This window comes from Pleurodeles waltl, chromosome 6, assembly GCF_031143425.1.
Source record: "Pleurodeles waltl isolate 20211129_DDA chromosome 6, aPleWal1.hap1.20221129, whole genome shotgun sequence".
Classification (NCBI taxonomy): Eukaryota; Metazoa; Chordata; class Amphibia; order Caudata; family Salamandridae; genus Pleurodeles; species Pleurodeles waltl.
In genome coordinates, this window is record NC_090445.1 from 1,086,069,552 (window position 1) to 1,086,092,504 (window position 22,953).

Below are 22,953 nucleotides of genomic sequence, written 5' to 3' on the forward strand. Positions count from 1 at the left end.
ATATTGACAACCAAAGTATCAGGAAGGTAAGTTTTGAATTGGTAAGTTTAATTTTACTTGTATCCTTAACTCTGTCTGTTTATCTTAAATATGTCTGTATCTTCAAGGTACATAAATGCGGAGTTAAGAACAGTAAATATATATTGATACAAACATACTTTAATGTTATTGTGTTAGTCAATATTCTGGTTATGAAATTTGGCATGACGATGTCACTAGATATTATGTCATACATCTCGGTGAGCACTTTTAGTAATGTTGCAAAGTGTGATCACCATGGTGATTGTATTTACTGTTGTCATCACCGCAACAATGGTTAAAGCCATTAGTAGCTCAGGACTATTTTCATTGATGATCACAAGCAGGTCTCTTTAAAAAAAAAAAAAGGTTGGAGACTCCTGGTGTAGTGTAAATGTGTTGACTTTAAGTGGAAATAGGTACAAAAAGTGCAAAGGACCTGCAGAAATCAATGGTCGTGGTAGACTAACACCTAGGCACAATTTGAACCCAACTTCGACAACACACTTGTCAGGTATGCCAAATGGATTGATACCAGTGTAAGTCTGGATTTCACCAAGTGAAAGCAAGTTTGAAAGTCTTAATCCACGAAGGAACTTTGCCATTTTTCTGAAGAAAAAGCTGTATTCTAGGGTTAACAACGGTTGGACCCACAAAGGCTCAGGCGTTTTTGAGATTATTTGTTTGAAAAAGTTTAAAAGTCCTCAAACAGGGAGGGGTTTTGCCATTTTTCAGACATACCGGAGACTTTTTAAGGATGTGAATTCGAAATTCAGTTTGACTGTGAACTGCTGGTCAGCTGCTTTTTGTGGTAGGTCCCCTTGGCTCTGGAACAAAGGATTTCAAAAGTTTCCAAACTTATTTCGGGTGTACAAGCAATCACGGTTGTACTCTTCTAAGCCCACCAGAATCCTGGGGTGGCACTTAAAGACTTTTATGGTGCCAGGCAGCATCCACCAGTAAAGTCCAGTACAATTTCCAATTGCAATTGGTCAGCTGAGAATTGTAATATGAAGGCATCTTGTAGCTTTTTGTGTAACTGCAGCCACACAGGTCAGCTGGCTGACCCTTGGAGTCCATGTCTTTGTCCTGGGAATGAGAGGGGCAGGACCAGTCCTTTAGAGCTCCTCACATGCCAGAGATAGTAGGTTCTTCTGTAATTCCATAGGTTCAGAAAGTATTCTGATGGGGTGCATTGGACTGTCCTATTATCCCCGCAACTAGCTAGTGGATGGGGGATACTATTGGGCGCCCCCTGACCAAATGGGTAAAAGTCCTTGGAGGGGGGAGTCCTACCCACATTTTGAGTAGTTTATGTTTGCCTTACTGCATGCTCAAAATGCCATGCATTGGGGCATATTTAGGATGGCACACTAGACTTGAACTCTGATGGGGGTGGGTGTGTAGGAGAGTGCCTAAGGTAATTATGAGTGTTCTCCAACTGCTAACACTAAACTCCAGTTTAAAGCATGCTCTGTACCCATAACAAACACAGAGACAGAAGGACTAAAGCTGGCTTCTTCAGCAATCAGACAGGGGATACAGAAGTATTTATCTGGCATCCTGTTCGCTCCCTTTTAAATACGCCAAAGTGCTACATGTGGCTCAACAGACCTGTCAGTCAGAATCAGAGCATTCAGAATGTCCACAGTCCTCATGCTGCATATTCTAATGAATTCAGTAAAGACATCTCTGACCATCCTGAACAACCTATTGTGTGCTCCTGGGATGAATTTCACACATCTTCCCTTGCTAAGCATGGGCTTTGGAGCTACATGGAGGATAATGTAAATTAGCCTCTAGTAATATCTGACAAGGAAAGGTAACTTTTCATGTTACTTTTATTTAATATTTATTAAAACTCCAACTTCATCATTGTTTTGGAGTGCACCATTAGTATTTTAATATGTACTCTACAAAGCACATATAGGTCTGCCACAGGGAAAATGTCTTTCTGGGCCTTATCGTTGAGGGAACATGGCAATATAAATTTTCTACCTCACCCATTTTTAAATACCATATAACCTGCCTTGTGGGCTATAAAGCCTACATGTTCACGTACCATTTATAATAGAGGCCTTCACCTGCTAAAAGGGTTATTTTCACAGGTCGCACTGCAGGTTTTACATTGCAGCTGTCATGCTACATGGGGTAGTTCCTTAGCTATGTTTACACTGCCACTGTAGTGGATGGCACAATAAGTGGCATTTAACTTCCATACCCATGTTGCACTTTCTACACCACATACTAGGAACTTACAGACAAGTAAAATGTGGCAATAATGATTGTCAGTTAAACTATATATAAAGGGGGGCAAATGCACTTCATTCCTGGATAGCCCAGAGAAAAGTGTACAGTGTTCTAAAATCAGCAAACATAGTGTCCAGCAAAAGGTAAAGTATTTGGGGTGACCATGAAGAAAGGCGGATGTATTACAGTTGGTAATCGTACTTCAGGCAGTAGTCTCCCTGGAATACAGCATGTACTCGGGTACCACATCCACAAGAAAGACAGGAATAAAGTTTCCATCTACTGAACCTCATTCATGAGGTTCTTTGGAGTGGAATGTGAATCCTTAATGGTCAAATACATCTTCTCTCTAATGTAACTTACACCTTCCTTCTTATCTATAGACCTAGATCAAAGACCTCATCCTTTACAGAATCCCTTTGGGCTCTGTCTGCTTCATCAAGCTGGCACACCCTAATCTACGATTTCATGGAGACTTCATCACCTGGCTCGTAAGAGTCAACCCTGCTAAATCTTTTATCTGTAACCTTGAGGCTCTTTACTTACACCAGAATGTTTCTGGACTGACACGCATGGCTGAATGTCCTTTGATGTGAACTTTGTGCACCCTGGTTCTCTACATATATAGGCCTAGTACCAACATCTCTGAGGTTCTGCTCCCAGCTTCCTTCCAAGCACACTCCCAAGGCTTTCACCTGATCATGAAATACCCTCTCATTTACTGTTCTGGATAAAAGCTGATCTCAACTTCCCCACCTCCTGGCTTCAACACTTTCTTAGGCCTGAATGAAACTTTGCAGCCCACAGAGGCCTTCAACTCATTCACACTACTCAAGGAACATCCAGCAAATTGCAGAACTGCTAGATTGTTTACCAGTGATTTGGCCATAGCCAAAACCACTGCAATGGTGGAACTGAACCACATATGCAGATAAGTGCATTACTTTCAACAGCAATAGATTTAGAACTACAATTTCACTATTATCACTGGGTGTGCCTCTCGGCCAAGGAACTGTCCAAGATCATTTCGGAATTCAGGAATTCAGCAGCTACCTCAATGAGCATCCCCATCTTTGTGAGGTACAGTCCACTCATTTCTTGAATCACTGACTTTCAGATGTGTTGCAGCAAGTCCGGCTCCCCATTGAATCTTTGCATTCTTGGACTCGTAAAGAACATACTCATTTCCACCTTTACAGGATCAGGAGCATTGGGTCCATCTTAGTAAATGAGTCAGGGAAGGTATGAGGTGAGCAGTGGCAAGTTCACGTAGATCAACCTGTGTCATTCAAGAAGCAATATCTTAACAAAAGAGATAATTGGCATGACCACTGAGCTCTGTGCCTATCCTCCTTGTGTTCACCTCTGGTAAGACAGCTGAAACTCCACTAACTACCTCTGGTTAGCAGACGTTTGTTGGGAGCCAATCCACACCCTGTTGAGAATTTTGGAACGTCTGCTATTGCCATGGATCATGCAACTCTCTGATTATTACTGGATTTTTATATAGTAAGATTTGGGGCTAGGAACAAAAATAACGATGTATCTCAATTTAGTTGGCTTGCTAAGAAATTTCAAGTTTAATATCGAAAACATTGGCTGGTATGGCATCATAGTCCAAACATTCTGGGAAGAGGCTGACCCTTGAGACTAGTATATAAATTCTGTGTCAGGACAGGAGGCTCGGACTAGGCTGTTCTTTCTCTACTTTATTCCTACCAGGAGCCAGTAAGAACACCAATCAAACAACTTCATTTCCCATGAACCATAAGGAAAAAACAGTAGCAACAGCTCATCCAATCCACCGTCAGTATTGTCCTTCAAGACCCTCTGCAGACGCTCCTTCTCCCTTTCTTCGCTGCTCCAGCTACCTCCAGTTTACTGCCTTTCCTTGCTGCCGTATGACCGCATTTTACGCCTTGCTTTAAAACATATTATCAGTGTTTTCTGTGTTTTATTCACCTGTATTGCATGTCTATTGATTGCCGTGATACTAACCACCTATTTTCTTTCCAGGGCGGCCACGGGAACATTTATTCCTGCTCTGCTGCTGCTCAGGGTGTCTGTTTTTTCCTCAGGCTCAGGGGCGCGATGTGGTCAGCTGACCGGTCGAGGGTCACACTCCAATCTTTCTTCACACTCGGTGTGCTCTACACCCCGGTGGCGGCAGCATCGACTTCAATGTCTTCCCTCAGGGTGAAAAGTGACTGGCCGAATTCCTTTACCGGGGCTGAACAGTTTTGAACAATAGCAGTATTTCTGAGCCCCCGCCTGGAGTCTGAAAACACGCGTGTGGTTAGGACACTGCTCTTCAGCACACGGACACGACACAGGCAGTATTTTTGCCCTGTACAAAATAGACCTATTAGTGTAAGGGGTGTTGGTGTCCTAGGGCTTGTCAGCGGTGTCTGCCCCAATAATTATACTGCCCTCTCTACTTTAAGGCCTGTAAGCAGCATTCAGCTCTAACATGCAGGACCCTGCTGCATATTTGGAAGAAGATCCTGCTGAATATCTTGAGGAGGAGGAAATTACTTACCTCGATATTGGCAACATTTCTGTCAGATTATGGATGCTTCTCACTGGAAGGCAGTTTCGCAGGTGATGGCACTCTTGGAGAGGAAAGTCCTCCAACTGGCAACTCAGTGTCCACAGTACCTCGCTCCAAGGGAAGAACCTAATGGGCCTTCGGCCCCCCTACCTCAAGGGCAACCTTGAGCACCGTCAGACACTAAACACAAACACGCAGATGAAGATACACCCGGGGTCGATGTAGACACCTTTGACCACCTCAAAAGGGACTTCATAGAGTCCCAGCCCCTGCTGTGAGTCCCCATTTCCCAGTACTTTGGGAGCTATCTTCTTTTCTCCCTCTTCCTCCAACCCCTTGGACAGCCAAGATTCCCCTAATGCCTCAGATAGGGCGTAAATGAACCTAGGCCACAGTACCTGTAGGAAGTTGGCTCTGTATGTACTATTTCAAAGTAAGAAATAGCATGCACAGAGTCCAAGGGTTCCCCTTAGAGGTAAGATAGTGGCAAAAAGAGATAATTCTAATGCTCTATTTTGTGGTAGTGTGGTCGAGCAGTAGGCTTATCAGCATTTGTTGTACACACACAGGCAATAAATGAAGAACACACACTCAGAGACAATTCCAGGCCAATAGGTTTTTGTATAGAAAAATATATTTTCTTAGTTTATTTTAACAACCACAAGTTCAAGATTTACAAGTAATACTTCAAATGAAAGGTATTTCATGTAGGAACTTTAGGAACTTTGAATTAGCAAAATAGCATATACAGTTTTCACATAAATGACATATAGCTATTTAAAAACTAGACTGCAATTTTCAACAGTTCCTGGGGGAGGTAAGTGTTTGTTAGTTTTTGCAGGTAAGTAAACCACCTACGGGGTTCAAGTTTGGGTCCAAGGTAGCCCAACGTTGGGGGTTCAGAGCAACCCCAAAGTTACCGCACCGGCAGCTCAGGGCCGGTCAGGTGCAGAGGTCAAAGTGGTGCCCAAAACACATAGGCTTCAATGGAGAAGGGGGTGCCCCGGTTCCAGTCTGCCAGCAGGTAAGTACCCGCGTCTTCGGAGGGCAGACCAGGGGGGTTTTGTAGGGCACTGGGGGACACACAGTTCAACACAAAAAGTACACCCTCAGCAGCACAGGAGCGGCCGGGTGCAGTGTGCAAACAGGCGTCGGGTTCGCAATAGGATTCAATGGGAGACCAAGGGGTCTCTTCAGCGATGCAGGCAAGGGGCGGGGGGGCTCCTCAGGGAAGCCACCACCTGGGCAAGGGAGAGGGCCACCTGGAGGTCGCTCCTGCACTGGAGGTCGGATCCTTCAGGTCCTGGGGGCTGCGGGTGCAGTGTCTTTACCAGGTGTTGGGTCTTTGAAGCAGGCAGTCGCGGTCAGGGGGAGCCTCGGGATTCCCTCTGCAGGCGTCGCTGTGGGGGCTCAGGGGGGTCAACTCTGGCTACTCTCGGTCTCGTAGTCGCCAGGGAGTCCTCCCTGTGGGGTTTGTTCTCCACAAGTCGATCCGGGGGCGTCGGGTGCAGAGTGCAAAGTCTCACGCTTCCAGCGGGAAACGTGTGTTGTTTCAAAGTTGCTTCTTTGTTGCAAAGTTGCAGTCTTTGGTGAACAGAGCCGCTGTCCTCGGGAGTTCTTGGTCCTTCTAGATGCAGGGTAGTCCTCTGAGGCTTCAGAGGTTGCTGGACCCTGGGAACGTGTCGCTGGAGCAGTGTCTTTTAGAAGTGGGGAGACAGGCCGGTAGAGCTGGGGCCAAAGCAGTTGGTGTCTCCGTCTTCTCTGCAGGTTTTTCAGTTCAGCAGTCCTCTTCTTCTTAGGTTGCAGGAATCTATGTTGCTGCGTTCTGGGAGCCCCTAAATACTCGATTTAGGGGTGTGTTTAGGTCTGGGGGGTTGGTAGCCAATGGCTACTAGCCCTGAGGGTGGCTACACCCTCTTTGTGCTTCCTCCCTGAGGGGAGGGGGGCACATCCCTAATCCTATTGGGGGAATCCTCCATCTGCAAGATGGAGGATTTCTAAAAGTCAGAGTCACCTCAGCTCAGGACACCTTAGGGGCTGTCCTGACTGGCCAGTGACTCCTCCTTGTTTTTCTCATTATCTCCCCTGGACTTGCTGCCAAAAGTGGGGGCTGTGTCCAGGGGGCGGGCATCTCCACTAGCTGGAGTGCCCTGGGGCATTGTAACACGAAGCTTGAGCCTTTGAGGCTCACTGCTAGGTGTTACAGTTCCTGCAGGGGGGAGGTGTGAAGCACCTCCACCCAGAGCAGGCTTTTGTTTCTGTCCTCAGAGAGCACAAAGGCCCCCACCACATGGGGTCAGAAACTCGTCTCTCAGCAGCAGGCTGGCACAGACCAGTCAGTCCTGCACTGAACAATTGGGTAAAATACAGGGGGCATCTCTAAGATGCACTCTGTGTGCATTTTTTAATAAATCCAACACTAGCATCAGTGTGGGTTTATTATTCTGAGAAGTTTGATACCAAACTTCCCAGTATTCAGTGTAGCCATTATGGAGCTGTGGAGTTCATTTTTGACAGACTCCCAGACCATATACTTGTATGGCTACCCTGCACTTACAATGTCTAAGGTTTTGTTTAGACACTGTAGGGGCATAGTGCTCATGCACCTATGCCCTCACCTGTGGTATAGTGCACCCTGCCTTAGGGCTGTAAGGCCTGCTAGAGAGGTGACTTACCTATGCCACAGGCAGTGTGAGGTTGGCATGGCACCCTGAGGGGAGTGCCATGTCGACTTAGTCATTTTCTCCCCACCAGCACACACAAGCTGGCAAGCAGTGTGTCTGTGCTGAGTGAGGGGTCCCTAGGGTGGCATAAGACATGCTGCAGCCCTTAGAGACCTTCCTGGCATCAGGGCCCTTGGTACCAGGGGTACCAGTTACAAGGGACTTACCTGGGTGCCAGGGTTGTGCCAATTGTGGAGACAACTGTACATTTTAGGTGAAAGAACACTGGTGCTGGGGCCTGGTTAGCAGGGTCCCAGCACACTTCTCAGTCAAGTCAGCATCAGTTTCAGGCAAAAAGTGGGGGGTAATTGCAACAGGGAGCCATTTCCTTACAGTACCCATCTGGCAAGCCCTCTTCACGGGGGGATAATCCAAACTATATAAGCCCCGCAAAACCCACACTCGGACATGCTGGACCTGGACGACTTATTACACAGCATTCGGCGAAATAGAATTTAGCCCCAAAAGTAGCCTTTTATGTGGTGGGCGGTTTGCGGAAACCACTGTGCAAAGAGGTCCGCAGCTGCCTTTGGATGGAGTGCCCTCACCCTTCCTTGGTGGGAAAAGTCGCCTTACCCCCTGAAATTGATGCCAGGATGGCCACTTTCTTGGCGAGTTCATAAGAGATCCCAAAAAGGGGGAGAGGCTGCCCCTGGAGGTCATGCCAAGACAAATTATTAAGTGAAATGGGTCCCCTATTCAAAATCCTAGACATGGCCGAGGACGTGAATGCATTTGGCACCCTGACCTCCCCTAAGACTGTATCTGGATGGCCTCATCAAGCTATAATATTTTTATGAAATACCAATTGCGCAATTTCTATCGAAAGGCTCATATCCCTGTTAAAGTAGATCCAAAACTGGGGGAATTGGTGACATTGGAGGCAGGCCCCACCACACAAGGGGGATTCTTTTGGTGATCCCTTCATACATGACTGGAAACATTTTTAAATACTTTTAATTCTCTAGATAAGACTCACACCTCTGTTATGGGGATTTTTACCCCACATGTTTTTGCTGCAGTCGGTCGTGCAAGCGGGCGCCTGACCGGCCATGTCCTTCAACATACCTCCTCCAGAGGTGCCAGAATTTGAAGGAGCCAGCGGCAAGACTCCTCCCATTTTGGCTTTCTATCTGACCAGAAGCCACCCAGGTCAGCATGTCTCGAGAGGAAACTACCGAAACAATGGCTCCTATAACTCCTCTCAAGGTGAGTGTGCAATCCCAATTGGGGATCAGACCAGGGGGCAGGTTGGCAGAATTCTTTCACAATTGGGAGGTTCTTACATCAGACGCTTGGGTGCTTCAAACAGTGAAGGGCTTCCGAAGAGAATTCTCTTGTTCCCCTTCCCAGCCCAAGAGACCATGACCCCTATCCTTTTCCCCATCCCAAGTTGATCTAGTGGATTCAGAGATTACAGACCTCTTACAAAAAGGGGCGATTGTACACATGCATTTGCATCCCCACAGATTTCTCCGCAGCCTCTTCTTAGTGGAGAAGAGTGATGGGAGCCAACATCCACTATCAACCTGAGAAAGTTCAACAAGTGGCTGGTCTTCCATCACTTCAAGGTGGAAGGAAACCACCTCCTCAGGGACTTATTGCAGGCCAACAACAGGATGGTGCTCCTAGAAATGAAGGACACCTATCTCATGATCCCCATAATCCCTCCTGACAGGCGTTTCCTGAAATTCCAAAGGTGGTATCAGCCATTCAAACTCACCTCCTTCCTTTCGGACTATCATCCGCTCCATGGTGCTTCACTAAAGTCCAGAAACTTGTGGTGGAACAACTCGGAGCCAGATGGATCAGACTTCTCATCTATCTAGACAATATCCTCATTATGGACCAATGCCCAAGGAGATTATCGATCCCTCTCTAATTGACTATCAATCTTTTAAAGTGCCTTGGTTTCGTGATCAACGAAAAGAAGTTCTCCCTTTCACCAACTCAGACTTTACCTTTAGTGGCTTGAGGGGCACTGAAGGGGCCGGGCAGTGCGCGGTGGGGGGGAGGGAACGGAATAAACAAACATTTATTTATTTTAATTTAATTAAAAAAATAAAACACTTACCTTTCCTCGCTGCTCCTCTGTCCCTCGTCGCTGCTGCAGGCCCAGGCTTCCAGCCTGCCCTGCGGCCAATCCTGACATTGCTCAGAGCAGCATCAGGATTGGCTGGTAACACCCAGCCATGGCGTCCCTCCCGGAAACTCTCCAAAATCAAACAACTCAGAAGAACCCTTGCGAAACCCACCAGCTCTCTGCGACAGACTTTTAGCATTGTGGGTCTACTATCTTCATCCAACAGGCCATCTTCCAGGTCCCCTACACTATCAGGCTTTGCAATGCCTCAAGATTTTTCATCTTCAATGGGGCCTCACCTATTCTCAGTCAATTCCCTCTCAGAGGAAGCCAAAGAGGAACTTCAGGGGTGGATCGCCCATATGGACGCATGAAACAGGTGTGCTATATTTGGTTCTCAACCAGATCTGATTTTAGAGTCAAATTCCACAGGCTCTGGTTGGGATCACACTGCAGGCAATTCTCCACAGGAGGAAAATGGTCTTCTGCTGAACAATCCCTTCACATGAATTGCCTGGAGCTGGTGGTGGAGTCCTTTACAGTGAAATGCTCGACCAAAGACAAAGCCCAATGCTGCGTTCTCCTCAAGATGGACAAGGTAGAGGCACTCCATTACATCAATCACCTCAGGGGAACTAAATTGAAGTCCCTTTCCGGCCTGGCCCAAAGCTTTTGGTCCTATTGCCTGGACAATCAGATCTCAGTGATGGCAGATCATCTCCCTGGGAAGTCCAATCATGACATTGGCAGGATGCCAGTCTCAGGAGATACAATCCAAGTGGGGTCCTTTCACAATGGATCGGTCCGCCTTTCAACTGGATTACCAACTGGACAAGTACTGAAGCTGGAGACTGGCTCCCAGTGCGGTGGCAATGGATGCCTTCCTACAGGATTGGAACGAGGAGAAAGGGCATGCATTTCCCCCTTTTTCAATGATCATTAGGGTATCCACCTAACTTTGGAGACAAAAGGCAGATCTAGTGAAAATCACTCCGATTTGGAGATCTCAAGTCTGGTTTCCAGTTCTGATTAAATATTCTTGGGATTTTCCAATCTGTCTACCCCTGTTGGCATATGTCCTCTGCGATACCCAAGGGAAACGTCATCACATTGTTCTGGAAAGCTCTCTCTATCTATTGGCTTGGAGGATTACCAGGAACATTGGAAAGTCCCAGGTATTTCACAAGAAGATGCATCCACCTTTTCTGCCCGGTCACCCCCAATTTTTTGCCCTATACTTTTGCTAGCTTCAGGACTGTGCGCACTTTATCACTAATAACGAGTAGTAAAGTGTCTGTGTTCCCTGTTTTAACCTGGTCAAATTGGCGTACTCTTAATTTGTGTATTTACCTTGCTTATAGCTCCTACATGTAGGGTACAAAATGTACCCAGAGCCTGGAAATCAAATACCACAGTGGACTGCAAAAACTATTTTCCCATCCATTATATTAACATTGCAATATAGCTTCAGGCCTACTTCTGAATCCTGACTGTGATAGGGCAAAACATGCACTGCAGGCTTTCAAAATTAACCCTTTTACCAGGTAAACACCTTCCTTTTAAAAATGAATAGATCACCCTTATGTGGGCCTTGAGGCCATCAAGACAGGGTGCATGGCATTTAAAAGTAGGACACGGAGAAATTTAAAGTTAACACGTAGTTACACTAACTAGCACCCAAAAGCTTTTTTCAATGTAGGAAGGCTGGCGGGCCCATAGAGAAACACTGAGAAGCAATATTAAATACTAATACTGTATCTTGGAAATGGGACCAGCTAAAAAAATATTTAAACAACTATCTTAATAGTTATTACAAATCCATTGCAATGGTGAAGTAAGATTTTCAATAAATATTAAGGCAATTTAATTTTTAGAAAGCTACCTTTCCCCTGCCTGAATGTCCTGCTGTCTGATTTGCATTAGCTCTCCAGCAATAGCCCAGTCAGTAATTAGCCTTGAATATGTGTGAAATGCTCCCAGGGACAAACAATAAGTTGACCTGAATAGGCGGAGATGACACCTCAGAATGCCACAGAGAATGCAAGATGGGGCTGTGGATATCCTTTCTGACTCTAAAGTGCCTTGAAAGGTCTATTGAGCCACATGTAATACTTGGGGCACACTTGAAAGGGAAAGAAAAGGGTTCCAAGAAAATTATTGTGTATATCTCTCTGGATCCTGAAGGACCCTGCTTTTGACCTACCAGACTTCTTTCTCTGGGTTGTTGTTGGTACAGTGGCTGCCTCGAACTGTATTTTAATGTTAAATGTGGGAGGGCACTAGGATTACCATAGTACACTCCCCTCACACACTCTGAGCGCCTAAGTTGAGTGTGGCTGAAGACTTTCACCATCTTGGATCGGCCCTGACAAACTGCATTGGGGCTGTTTGCAGTCGGGCAAGAGGCAACTGCTGCAAAAGTAGGTAGGTCACGATCTGAAAATGTTCACCCCAGTGGTTAGGGAGGGTCAGATGTCACTCCCAACCACTAGCTTGTGTCAGCCACAAAGGTGGCATCTCCAGGTACCCACTTAAGAACACTTTCTGGACCTGAAGAAGATCAAAAGAAGACTGGTTCCGTCGTCTGTGAATTGAGAGAGTCCTGAAGAACTGAATCTGCTAATTTATAGACTTGGAGGATTCACCCTGACAACGGTTGTGATTATTTCTTGAATTGGGATAGCCATATTGTAGAACAATGTGTCATCATCCCTAAATGTATGCCACTTCTACCTCAACTACTTCCTTACTTATACCAATGAGCCATTTGTGTCACCTCCATCAAAGATGAGGTATGAGCAGGCCTTGTGATGAACCAAGGTTCATCACATGAACCTTCTGACAGGGTGTGAGGGATAAACGCATGCTAAATAAGTAAATTAACATTTTGATGAGCCATTTTTTTTTAGCACATGCCCATACTCAATCGACACCCAAAGATATATTTAGGGCACGTTCCTCTTCTACTAGGGAATCTTATGTTTGTGTTTTAAGTGTTATCAAGTTTTTACCATCCTAATCCATGAGCTCTAGAATGCCATTCACTATAAATATCCATGAAGTGCCAAAAGGCTGAAATTGCCACTTTTCGGGTAGAATTATATAATGTATTCTGTTCCGGGCTGACTGGGCTATACAATACACCATTAGAATATAATTTATCAATATAGTACTAATGTACATGTTGGAGTAGAAAAGGACTCCTACAAGACTACAGAGACCATACATGTCCACCCTCCTTCACTAAACATGACTACCATCATCTCAGTGGGAAGTGGAAGACTGACAGAGGTGGAAGCAACAGAGTGATGTAGAAGGGACTTGTCCCCTGCCAGGATGAGTTTACTATTGACCTCTGCCCCGCAAATGTGTCTTTTCATACCATACAAAATGGCCCTTTATAACTCCTATGTGTATACACAGTAGGATGTGTTCAGAGTGTAGGTGCTAAATGTGACTATGGCAACTCAGAAATACATTTTGATTTCCTGCACTGGAGTAGTACACATGATGGAGGTTGGGGAGAGCTGAGTTAGCAATGGGTTGCTTTTTAGTATAGGGGAAATCATTTCTCCTTGCACCTACAGAAAGGTTACCCACAGCAAATGGAGATACTTGAGAGCCTCTCCTTGTGAGCCTTTGTGTAAGGTCTCGCCTTGTAGAGATATTTCAACTCCACCCTACCTTCCTGCTGACAATAGAGTACAAAGGTACATATTTAAGAAACGTGGTGCTGCACACGGTGTAGTGCCACTTTTCTTACACTTCTTAGCGCCCCCCCCCAACGCCATCACGAGTGTACCATTTAAAATATGGTGCACCATGGTGATAGTTAAGGGAATAGCATCATAATTTTCGACCCTAGTCTGGCGCTTTGCAAGATTAGCGCCACAAATTCCAATGCTAATCCTGCAAAGCACCCAGAGGCCCATTGTAACCAATGGAAGCCTCCTTTTAATGCCTGCTCTGAGCAGGTGTTAAAAGGACTGAAACAAAATGGTGCAATGAAATCTCACAGATTTCCTTGCACCATCATTTTGCACCCCCAACGGGGGAATGGCCCCTTTGCATACATTATGCCTGGTGCAGGCATAATGTAGCGCAAAGGGTTACAAAGTGGCTCAATGCATGTATTTCTCTACCAGAAGCTAGCGTCCCCCACCAAAAACTCTTTGGTGCGCTAGAGTTGCGGTCATTGACTGACCAACTCTCCTTTGGCAAGATCAGGAAAGGAACCGGGAGAGTTCTGCACTCTGCCAAGAACAGGTAACTTGAGACCAACCAAGGGAGGCGATATGTGTGGCATGCTTTCTGTATGTTTTGGAAATGTTGCATACAACACGTCTTGCTAAATATTAAAATAATCCAGTTTTGTGCAGGAATTGAAAGAGAAGGCCTGTTTGTCAGGCCTGCGTTAGATGAGTTTGCTAGAAAGATAGGCTTAAAAATGACGCCTTTGTTCCCCATGCTTTCTGTTGGTGATAATAACAAGGCAGAGGGAGGATTTTCCCACATTCTGCAGCTAGTACCCTTACGCAGTAGGGTACAGATGTGCTCATCCTTGTGTGCTTCCTCAGAACCAAAGAAAATATAGCAGGCATTAGCTTCCTGCACTTCCCAAACCTGAAACAGAGGTATTGTTTAACTATTATCTGTAATAAATATATATAAGTGATCATGGGCCCCCTCCTCAGTCCCTAGACCACCATATATTTAAGGAGGTATGAAGGATACTGGCATTTGGGGGGGTGCAAGACCGATGGTCTACAACCGCATGCCTAAGGGTGTATGGCAAGCGGGAACCTATCATGGCTTGGAATATAACTATGCATCTACAATAGCTGTAGTGAGCTATTGATACATTAGGTAAGGTTTTAAACTAATTGTGTAGAGATGTGTGATAAAACATGCTTGATGTATGTTTTAGTTTCAATCTAATAATATGTTTTGTTCTCTGAGTTGTTGAAAATTATTATAGTTGGCCCAACATGATTTGCAGAATTATAGTAAATAGTAATTTTTAAATATCAATAATTGGGTACGTGCAATAATTTTGAGGTTCGGGGAGGGTCAGAGATGAGAGTTTTCTGACAGGTCTGTGTGACTCCTAGCATTCCTGTCCAAATGAGTACAACTGAGTGGGAGGAGTGGGAGACACTTGCCAGTTTTCCTTTTCACTAAAGAGGTCGTGTTTCCTTTTGAAATTAGGAAATCTAGCGGTGTGACTCTAATATTTTTGAGAAATGCAACAGAGGGTAACTGCAGCTACCTTTGCACGAAGCAGAAGCTGCCAAGAAAAGGAGGACTGAGAGGAGCTGAGACAGGTATAACTAAAGAAATCCTTTGTAGCCCAGGGACAAATATACCTTGCCAGGCTATGTAGTCAGGCCTTGGTGCCTAGCATGCTGAAAGACCAAAGCACCCCACGAGTCAGCTCGGCAGTCGGGAGAATTGCCCCTCACGTTCTGCAGTTTCTCTTTGAAGAATACAAGCCTGTGATGCTTCATAGAGGGCATCATCAACGGAAGCTGAAGCGACTCTGGATTCTGTAGCTTTACATAGAATGCAAACACCTCCAGCAGTTGCCTCATCCTTTTGTGATCACTGCTGCGACCAAGTGTGGGCTTTTTGCTTTGTCTGGGCGGTGGGTTTTTATTTGGGTCCGAGGAAGAACCCCAAAAGAAAAGATCCAGCCAACCAGGTCAGAACTGACAGAGCACAGCCTCGCACTCACTTTTGTGCACACCTCTCTGCCTTCCCAGCAGGGGGTGCACTCCTATGCACAGAGCCCATAGATACGGGACCATAGCAGCCTTGGCTGAGCTGGGGCAGTCAGCGTGACTGCCCAATGAACCATGTGGCATCACACACCACCGGGAAACATGTAGCCCTGTCCCCAGCTAGTGGATGCAGGCCTGGGGCACTCAAAAAATCAAATGAAGGTATAACGTAAAAGTGTGACATTGCTGGGAAAACTGGGAAGAAGTCATGCACTACTAAGAACCTAGCCATAAATAACTTTTGAAGGGGTAGAAAGGGAACCTAGTGCGTTGCCAAGAGATCCCTGCATGCCATTTCACTGACTGTATCTTTGTACAATCCCAGGCCATTGGGTACAGCCTAACATTAGTTAACTGCTCACACTGCGATTGCGGCCTTGATAACTATAGGCCATGGGCCACGATTATTAAGGGGTCATACTGTTGAGTGTCATGCAGGGTATCTCAAGGACTACACAATTACTAAATCAGATTTACTAATCAACGCAATGCTACCTTGAGTGGCCCTGCAGTGTTTGGTAAATCTGGATTAACACGAGGCAGCCCAAGTCCCTGCCTGGTGTTACTGTGCCCTTGGAAGTCATTCTATGGGTGGGGTGGAGCATGGGTGTTCTCATGGAGCTAGACAGCCAAAAGTCCACCAGCACAGGGAGAGAGAAAGAATGTGGCATATAATGTTAAATATGGCGCATTCATGCCCTCTTACTTTTATGCAGCACAACACAGTGTTGCCTGTGTTGTGTGAAGGGATTATAAATCTGGGCCCTGGTTTATATCTTGGCAGAGAGGGATATCTTTCCATGCCATGAGAGTCCGCCCGCCTGTTCTCAATTAAGACCATAGTTTGACTACCTCAGAGACTAGTCTGTTTTTCCCATGGTCAAACTCCTCCAACGGCCTGACCGAGTAAGGGACATCGGAGGTTTGGCTATATGTCCGCCCTCCTAATTTAGATCAATGGACATAGAGCCATTTTTCAACGCTCATCACCTCCAGGAAACACCTAGCTGTAATGGACACTGAAAAGTACTCAGTGCCCCCCTCCAATAGTGACAGAGGCATTGTTTTTTTTATTTAAAAAAAAGAAAATCCCACTTTTGGATTTTCTTTCTTGAAAAATAAAAAAATGTAACTTTGACATCTGGCAAAGTCACAATGCATTGGCAGAAACTGCCATGACAGTGGTTCTTGTCGATGCTGGAAATGTCCGCTGGCCCAGTGGACAATTCATAGTTTGGCGGTGGCACCTACATCAAGGTGATGAAGTAACTAACTCCGTCGCCATGGCGGATGATGAGCCTTCTGCCAAATTATAAATCAGCCCTAAGTCCCTTATTTATGTTGTCTGATTTTCTATGTACAGTACTGTGTTGTATGTACTTTTTCTTCTTGCATAAAAGCTGTGGTTGGACAATTATTTAGTGATTGTTAGATGCTTTATTGAGGTCTTCCTTTCCCACCACACCTCAACAAGTAATCCTTGGGTTCCTCCTCTTTGGACCCTGAGATTCAAATGCTAAAGCGGTGTACCTGGTGCTCAGTTTTGGATTGAGTGGTAGAGTAAAGCCCTAGTACATCAGTACTAAAAGGTGCAAAATAGTCCAGGTTGAGCCCAATAATCCAAGTGAGCCCTGGGACTCCTTAAAAAAATACTACAATAGAGTAATATCTATATTCCAAAAACAAAAAAAAGTGTTGGTTACTTTAAACTCTTATCTTAGTATACCATTATTTCCTTAAAACGTCTGGGGAGCGAAAGGCTCTCCTTGTACTCAATACCTGCCCTCACATTTTTCTGGGGCCCTCGCATCCATGTTGTTTTTGTTACTAGGCCTGTGACCAATACCACAGGAATTATGCAGCAGGGGAGCATCAAATTATGTGGCAGGGTTAACCAAATACTGCAGCAAGGAAAGGAAAATGATGATACATAATACGCCACATTTTTGCTAGTATTACTTATTTTTTTGTTATTTGTACACGTGGTAATACTATCTGGGGCACAGATTTCACCTCGACAGTACCAGTTTAACAACCAAACACATAAATACTGAAAGATGAGCAGCTTATTTATGCAAAGGGTCTTCCAACAAGCATAAACACTCACGATTTTTAATAACTTTTGATCAGTTTGAGCTACACATTTTTTTGTTAAAATCTACAGATTATGCATCAGATGATGAATTATATGGCAAGTGCGGGACATCCTTAATTGTGCCCAAAAAAGGTGCCCAAAAAAGCCCCAGCAGCAGGATCACATAATCCCAGTGGCCGTGCCCATGACCCCTGAACCACATGGTCCTGGCTATGTACCTGCGATCTCTCCATGGAAGGGTGTTAGAGGAACGGCACCTTTGTTAAATGAGCTGTAGAAAAAGCCTGACAATGAAAAGTGTGTGAGGGACAAGCTGTGAAAGGAAAGATTGAGAGAGAGAATGAAAGAGGGAGCGACTGTGCGTGCGTGAGAATGAAGGAAAGAGAGAGATACGGGAAGTGAATTGTGAAACTAATAGGAGGATTATGGGGGACTGCGAACATTACAGAAAATCGGGATAGAGAAAATAAATATGCGCAGAAATCAAATAAGTCACTTGAGGCTTTCTGGTGGCAAATATATTTTCTTTTAGAGAGGTACTGTAAGGGTGTTTCAAGGTGAGCTGTGGAGTGTGTGGTTTTAATGGAGTGTTATAAAAAATGTTAGTTCTAGATATAAACTGTACATTATTCAAACCTGTATTTGAAAAGCACTTTTTTAAAATTTAACTTAAATGTTTTTGCGCATTTTGTAGCAGCCTATATTATGATGTAATTGTATTTATATAGCGCTTACTATCTCTGGCAAGGTGTCAAATGCATGTTTAGAATAAGGACTACACATTCACAGCTCTTTCAGGGACCTCGGTACCTCATAGTACTAAAAAACATTGGAAAAGCCAATAGGTCTCGTCTACGCAAGAGTTATTGGCTTTGCCAATGTGTTTTAGCCATGTTATACACCAGAGTGGCTGCTGTTCATGGCTAAAAGTTAGTGCCATTCTTGTGAAGAGTGGAGTAGAGTGGCATAGGAGCAGTGGCGTAGAACACAGTGGTGCAGAGTATAGTGCAGTTCTTTAGAGTGCATTGGCGTAGAGTGCAGTGGGTTAGAGTGCAGTGGCATGAAGTGGCCTGGGACAGAGTAGAGTGGCATAGAGTACAGTGGACTAGAATGGCATACAATAGAGTGGCAGAGAATGCAGTAGTGCAGAGTAGACTCGTGTGGCAGAGAGTGCAGTGGTGTAAAGTGGAGTAGTGTATAGGGGCTCAGAGTAGAGTATAGTGCTGTAGAGTGCAGTTGCGTAGAGTGGAGTGATGCAGAGTACAGTGGCATAGAGTGCAGTAGTACAGAGTAGATTGTTGTACAGTACAGTGGCAGAGAGTGCAGTGTTGCGGAGTACAGTGTCCGTGCAGTGATGTAGAGTGGAGTAGAGTGGCACAGAGAGCAGTGGCGTAGAGTACAGTGGTGCAGAGTAGAGTGCAGTTGTTTAGAGTGCATTGGCGCAGAGTGCAGTGACATAGAATGGCATGGGGTAGAGTGGCATAGAGTGCAGTGGGGTAGAGTGGCATATAATAGAGTGCCAGTGAGGGCAGTAATGCAGTGTCAGAGTGCAGAGCAGACTCGTGGCATAGAGTGCAGTGGCGTAGAGTGGTGCAGTGCAGAGTAGAGTATAGTATAGTGCCTAGAGTGCAGTGGCATAGAGTGCAGTGATGCACAGTGCAGTGGCATAGAATGCAGTAGTACAGAGTAGAGTGGTGTTGAGTGCAGGGTTGTAGAGTGTCAGTGCAGAGGTGTAGAGTGGTACAGGGGACAGTGGCAAAGAGTACAGTGGTGTAGTGCAAAGGGCAGTGGCATACAGTGAAGTTGTTTAGAGTGCACTGGCATAAAGTGCAGTGGCATAGAGAGGCATGGGGCAGAGTAGAGTGGCATGGACTGCAGTGGAATAGAGTGTATTGGTGCAGAGTATAATACTACAGATTAGTGGTGCAGAGTATAGTGGCAGCCAGTGCAGCGTTGCAGAGTAGAGTGTCAGTGTGCAGTGGTGTAGAGTGCATTGAACTAGAGTGCAGTGGTCGGAAGGATGCTGTAAATGAGGTTTACGCAAGGGAAGGGAAGAACTCAACCTGCATAGCCTAAAACAAATATAGCTAGCAAATTGTAAAAAACAAAATGTGAGTTACAAACCACAAAGCCAATGGCGAGCAACGTGCAGAATGCATTCCCAAGGAAGCACTATGAATGTACTTAAAGTGACAGCCGTGGGATACTTTGTGGGGAAAGTCCAGTATTTTAGTCCAGTCCTTATCTTGCAGAGGTTTGGCCACATCAATCACTCAGGTAGTATGACGATGAGACCTGGAGTGGTTTCCATGTTGCAGGAAAGGTCTGTACACCCATTATATCAATTTGCAAACCAGTTCCTATGGTGTAGAGCTTCCTGCACACCTCTTGTAGGGTTAGTGTTATGCGGCAGACATGAAATAGGGCATTTAATGATTATTTAAGGTGGTTGTAAGTAAGGAGTTGACCGGGGTGAAGATGCTAGTCTACCACAAGGGTTTGGAAATTTAGTAGCTCGCCGTCCAGAAACAAATCCCCCAATTTTAAGACACCTGCAGCTTGCCACTGATGGAGTTGCTCTGAGCACAGCTGTACTATGCAAGTGGGAAGGCTTGGCAAGGGTAGTGCAGGAGCACAAGGTTTCTTCATGTCAGTGAGTTTACAGGTTCCAACAAGGCAAGAGAAAGCTGTGCATGATAACCCTGGATGGTGATCCGTAGAATGGTCAGTAGGAAACAATGAGCAATGCATTAAGCCTTCCTTAAGTCTTTACTGATAAACCCCATCTCATGCAGGGAGGTGGGCAGAAAGCCAGCGAGCCACCCTTTGGACCTTTGCAGCAGAATAATAGCATTCTAAGTCCAGAAGACCTAATCCACCTGCAGTCATGGGTAGCTTTAGAGTGGAAAGAGCTACACGATGGCGCCGCATTGACCAGATCAGATGTGTGGCATGTCTGTGGAATGAAGGACGAGCAGGGGGTGGTTTGCAAAATAATACTATCATTGGGGTAGCACACCATCTTCACTAGTGTCACGTGGCCCACTACAGAAAACAGAAGAGAAGACCAAAAATCAAACTGGGCTTGGAGGGACCATAACGCTCTACCGAGATTTCCATCCTGCAAATCAGTGGGAGAATGGTAGATATTAATCACTAGGTATCAAAAGGTAACTGGTTGTCAGTTCAATCTGAGATCTAATTGTATATAAAGGGGATAACAGTGCCATATGTTAAAGAAACATTAATTACATTTTAACATTTTTACATTTTGTTTGTTCAATTTACATCCCAAATATTTTGAAGATTCTATGTGTACTTGACACTTAGGGATAACCCAGATCACTAGTGTGGCTTTTGCTCAATTTCAAAACCATTTAAAGACATGGACAAAGCTGGTAATTGCCTTGCACAACCTTGACCCCTGCTCACCCTTCACAGGCACGAACAGCGGACCATTGCACCAGAAGAGTTTGCCAAGGTGGATTGGTGTTGCTTGTTCTACCACTTGACAGTGCCTCTTCTGTTTCTCCTGTGTGCAGAGACAACTCCCCAGGTACCCAATACCTTCCGATAGTCTTGGTGGACCCATCTTGTCTGATTTTAGGAATTGTCCCACCTTGTTCTCTTCCTTATTTATCCAGTTCTTAGCAACAACCCTTTGCATCTCTTGCCGTGGATCTCCCATTTGATCTTGATTTCTTCCTCTTTTATTATTATGTTTGATTGGTAGTCTGGGCTCCCATTTCTGAGATAAATGTAGAGCCCAAGACATACACTCTAGTGCTGTGAGACTACAGACAAGTTGTGGGTACCTCACATCCTGACATTAGGTGTGAGAATGTCGCCCACAACATCTATCCTGCCTCATTCAATTTTTTTTCGGTTGAAAGTGCATGGGCGGTTGGGGTGAGCCAGATTTTTTTGTTCAATTTGGTTACTTACCTTAATGTTTCCCAAACTGTTTGCCAGGGGTTTTAAAGTGTTCAGAAACATAATCAAAATGTTGCTGTTACTTTCTCTTCGATAAATATTTGGTAGATTTGGGTAGGGGTGATGGCCTTGACACAGTGCTGAATGGCATTAATTTACTATTGAACAAGGACGTAATGTGACACCTGAATGTAGCACACCAGGAGGCAATCACAAAAAGACCACAGTGAATAAATAGTGCTATGTTAATAAAGAGTAAATAAATGGACTGTCAACATAGTGAGGCTTGGCTTCCCTTGGGTGTGTAGGCAAAACTGATGTTTGTTCTTGAATTTTTGTCCTGAATTTTGACCCTTTGTCCTGAATTTTTTACAGTCCTGTCCAGAATTTGCCTCAATGCCGGGTGGTCACCCTAGCTGGAGAGGGATCGTACAGGCGGGAGAGAATGGGAGAAAAAGATGGGAGATAGAATGTTAGTGAGTGAGGGTGAAAAAGGAGGGAAAGTTGAAGTGAAGGGGGACATTGTTTGAGGTAGGTAGGGATATAGGGCGAAAAGGAAGGCGGGGAGACGGCGTATGAGTAAGAGGGGCCAAAAAATGAACAAAATGGAAAAAAGGGTGGGCGAGGAGAGAAGGAATAATACAAAAAATGAGAGTGTGATGGAAACAGAAGAGAAACGATGAAGGTGAGATCACTAAAGAGAGAAAGGCGAAGGGTAGGTAAGGAGAAGAGGAGAGAGAAGGTCGCAGACGAGATTAAATGCAGATGAGCGCGTGGAATCGGGCTGGAGAGAGGAGAGGTCGGAAACGCGAAAGTGGGGTGCGCGAGGCTAGCGGCTAGTGAGAAGACAAGGTGGAAGGGAGGGTGTTAGGGTGCGCGAGACGGGAGAGGAGAAGGGTGAGTGGGAGGGCAGCAGATGGAGTCGAAGGAGCGGGGGGCGTGAGGGGGCGCGGGTGCCGAGGCCCCTCCCGGAGAGCGCAGGCTTGTGGCTGGCAGACACCACCAGCACTCACATGTGACTGCACGGCGAGCCTTCCGAGGGAGCAGCCGAGAGCACGGCCGCCCGCTCACGGAGGAGAGGGCGCAAGAGCGAAAATGGAGTGAGGGAACGGGTGAGCGACTGAAGAGGGACCAGAGGGTGCCTGGAGGAGAGAGGGCGGCTAAGGTAAAGGGGGAAGTGAAAGGCGAGAAAAAGGAGGAGTGGATAATTAGAAAAAGCGGGGACAGCGTGGAAGGAGAGAGGGGGAAGACAGAGCGAAGAAGGAAAGGACACAGGTGAGAGAAAAGTGTAGGAAGAAAGAGGGAACTAAAGGGCCACGGAGGGGAGGTACAGCTGGGAGTTAAAGAAGGACCGGGCACCGAGGGGCACAAGAGCTAGAAAGAGGAGAGAGAAGGCAAGAATGGGTAGAAAGAACGAACAAGGGCACAATGGACCATGGGGGAGGGACAATGAGCTGAAGAAAAAGTGGGAGAGAGAGCAGGAAAACAGGGGAGAGAGACGAGAAGAGAGAAGGACAAGA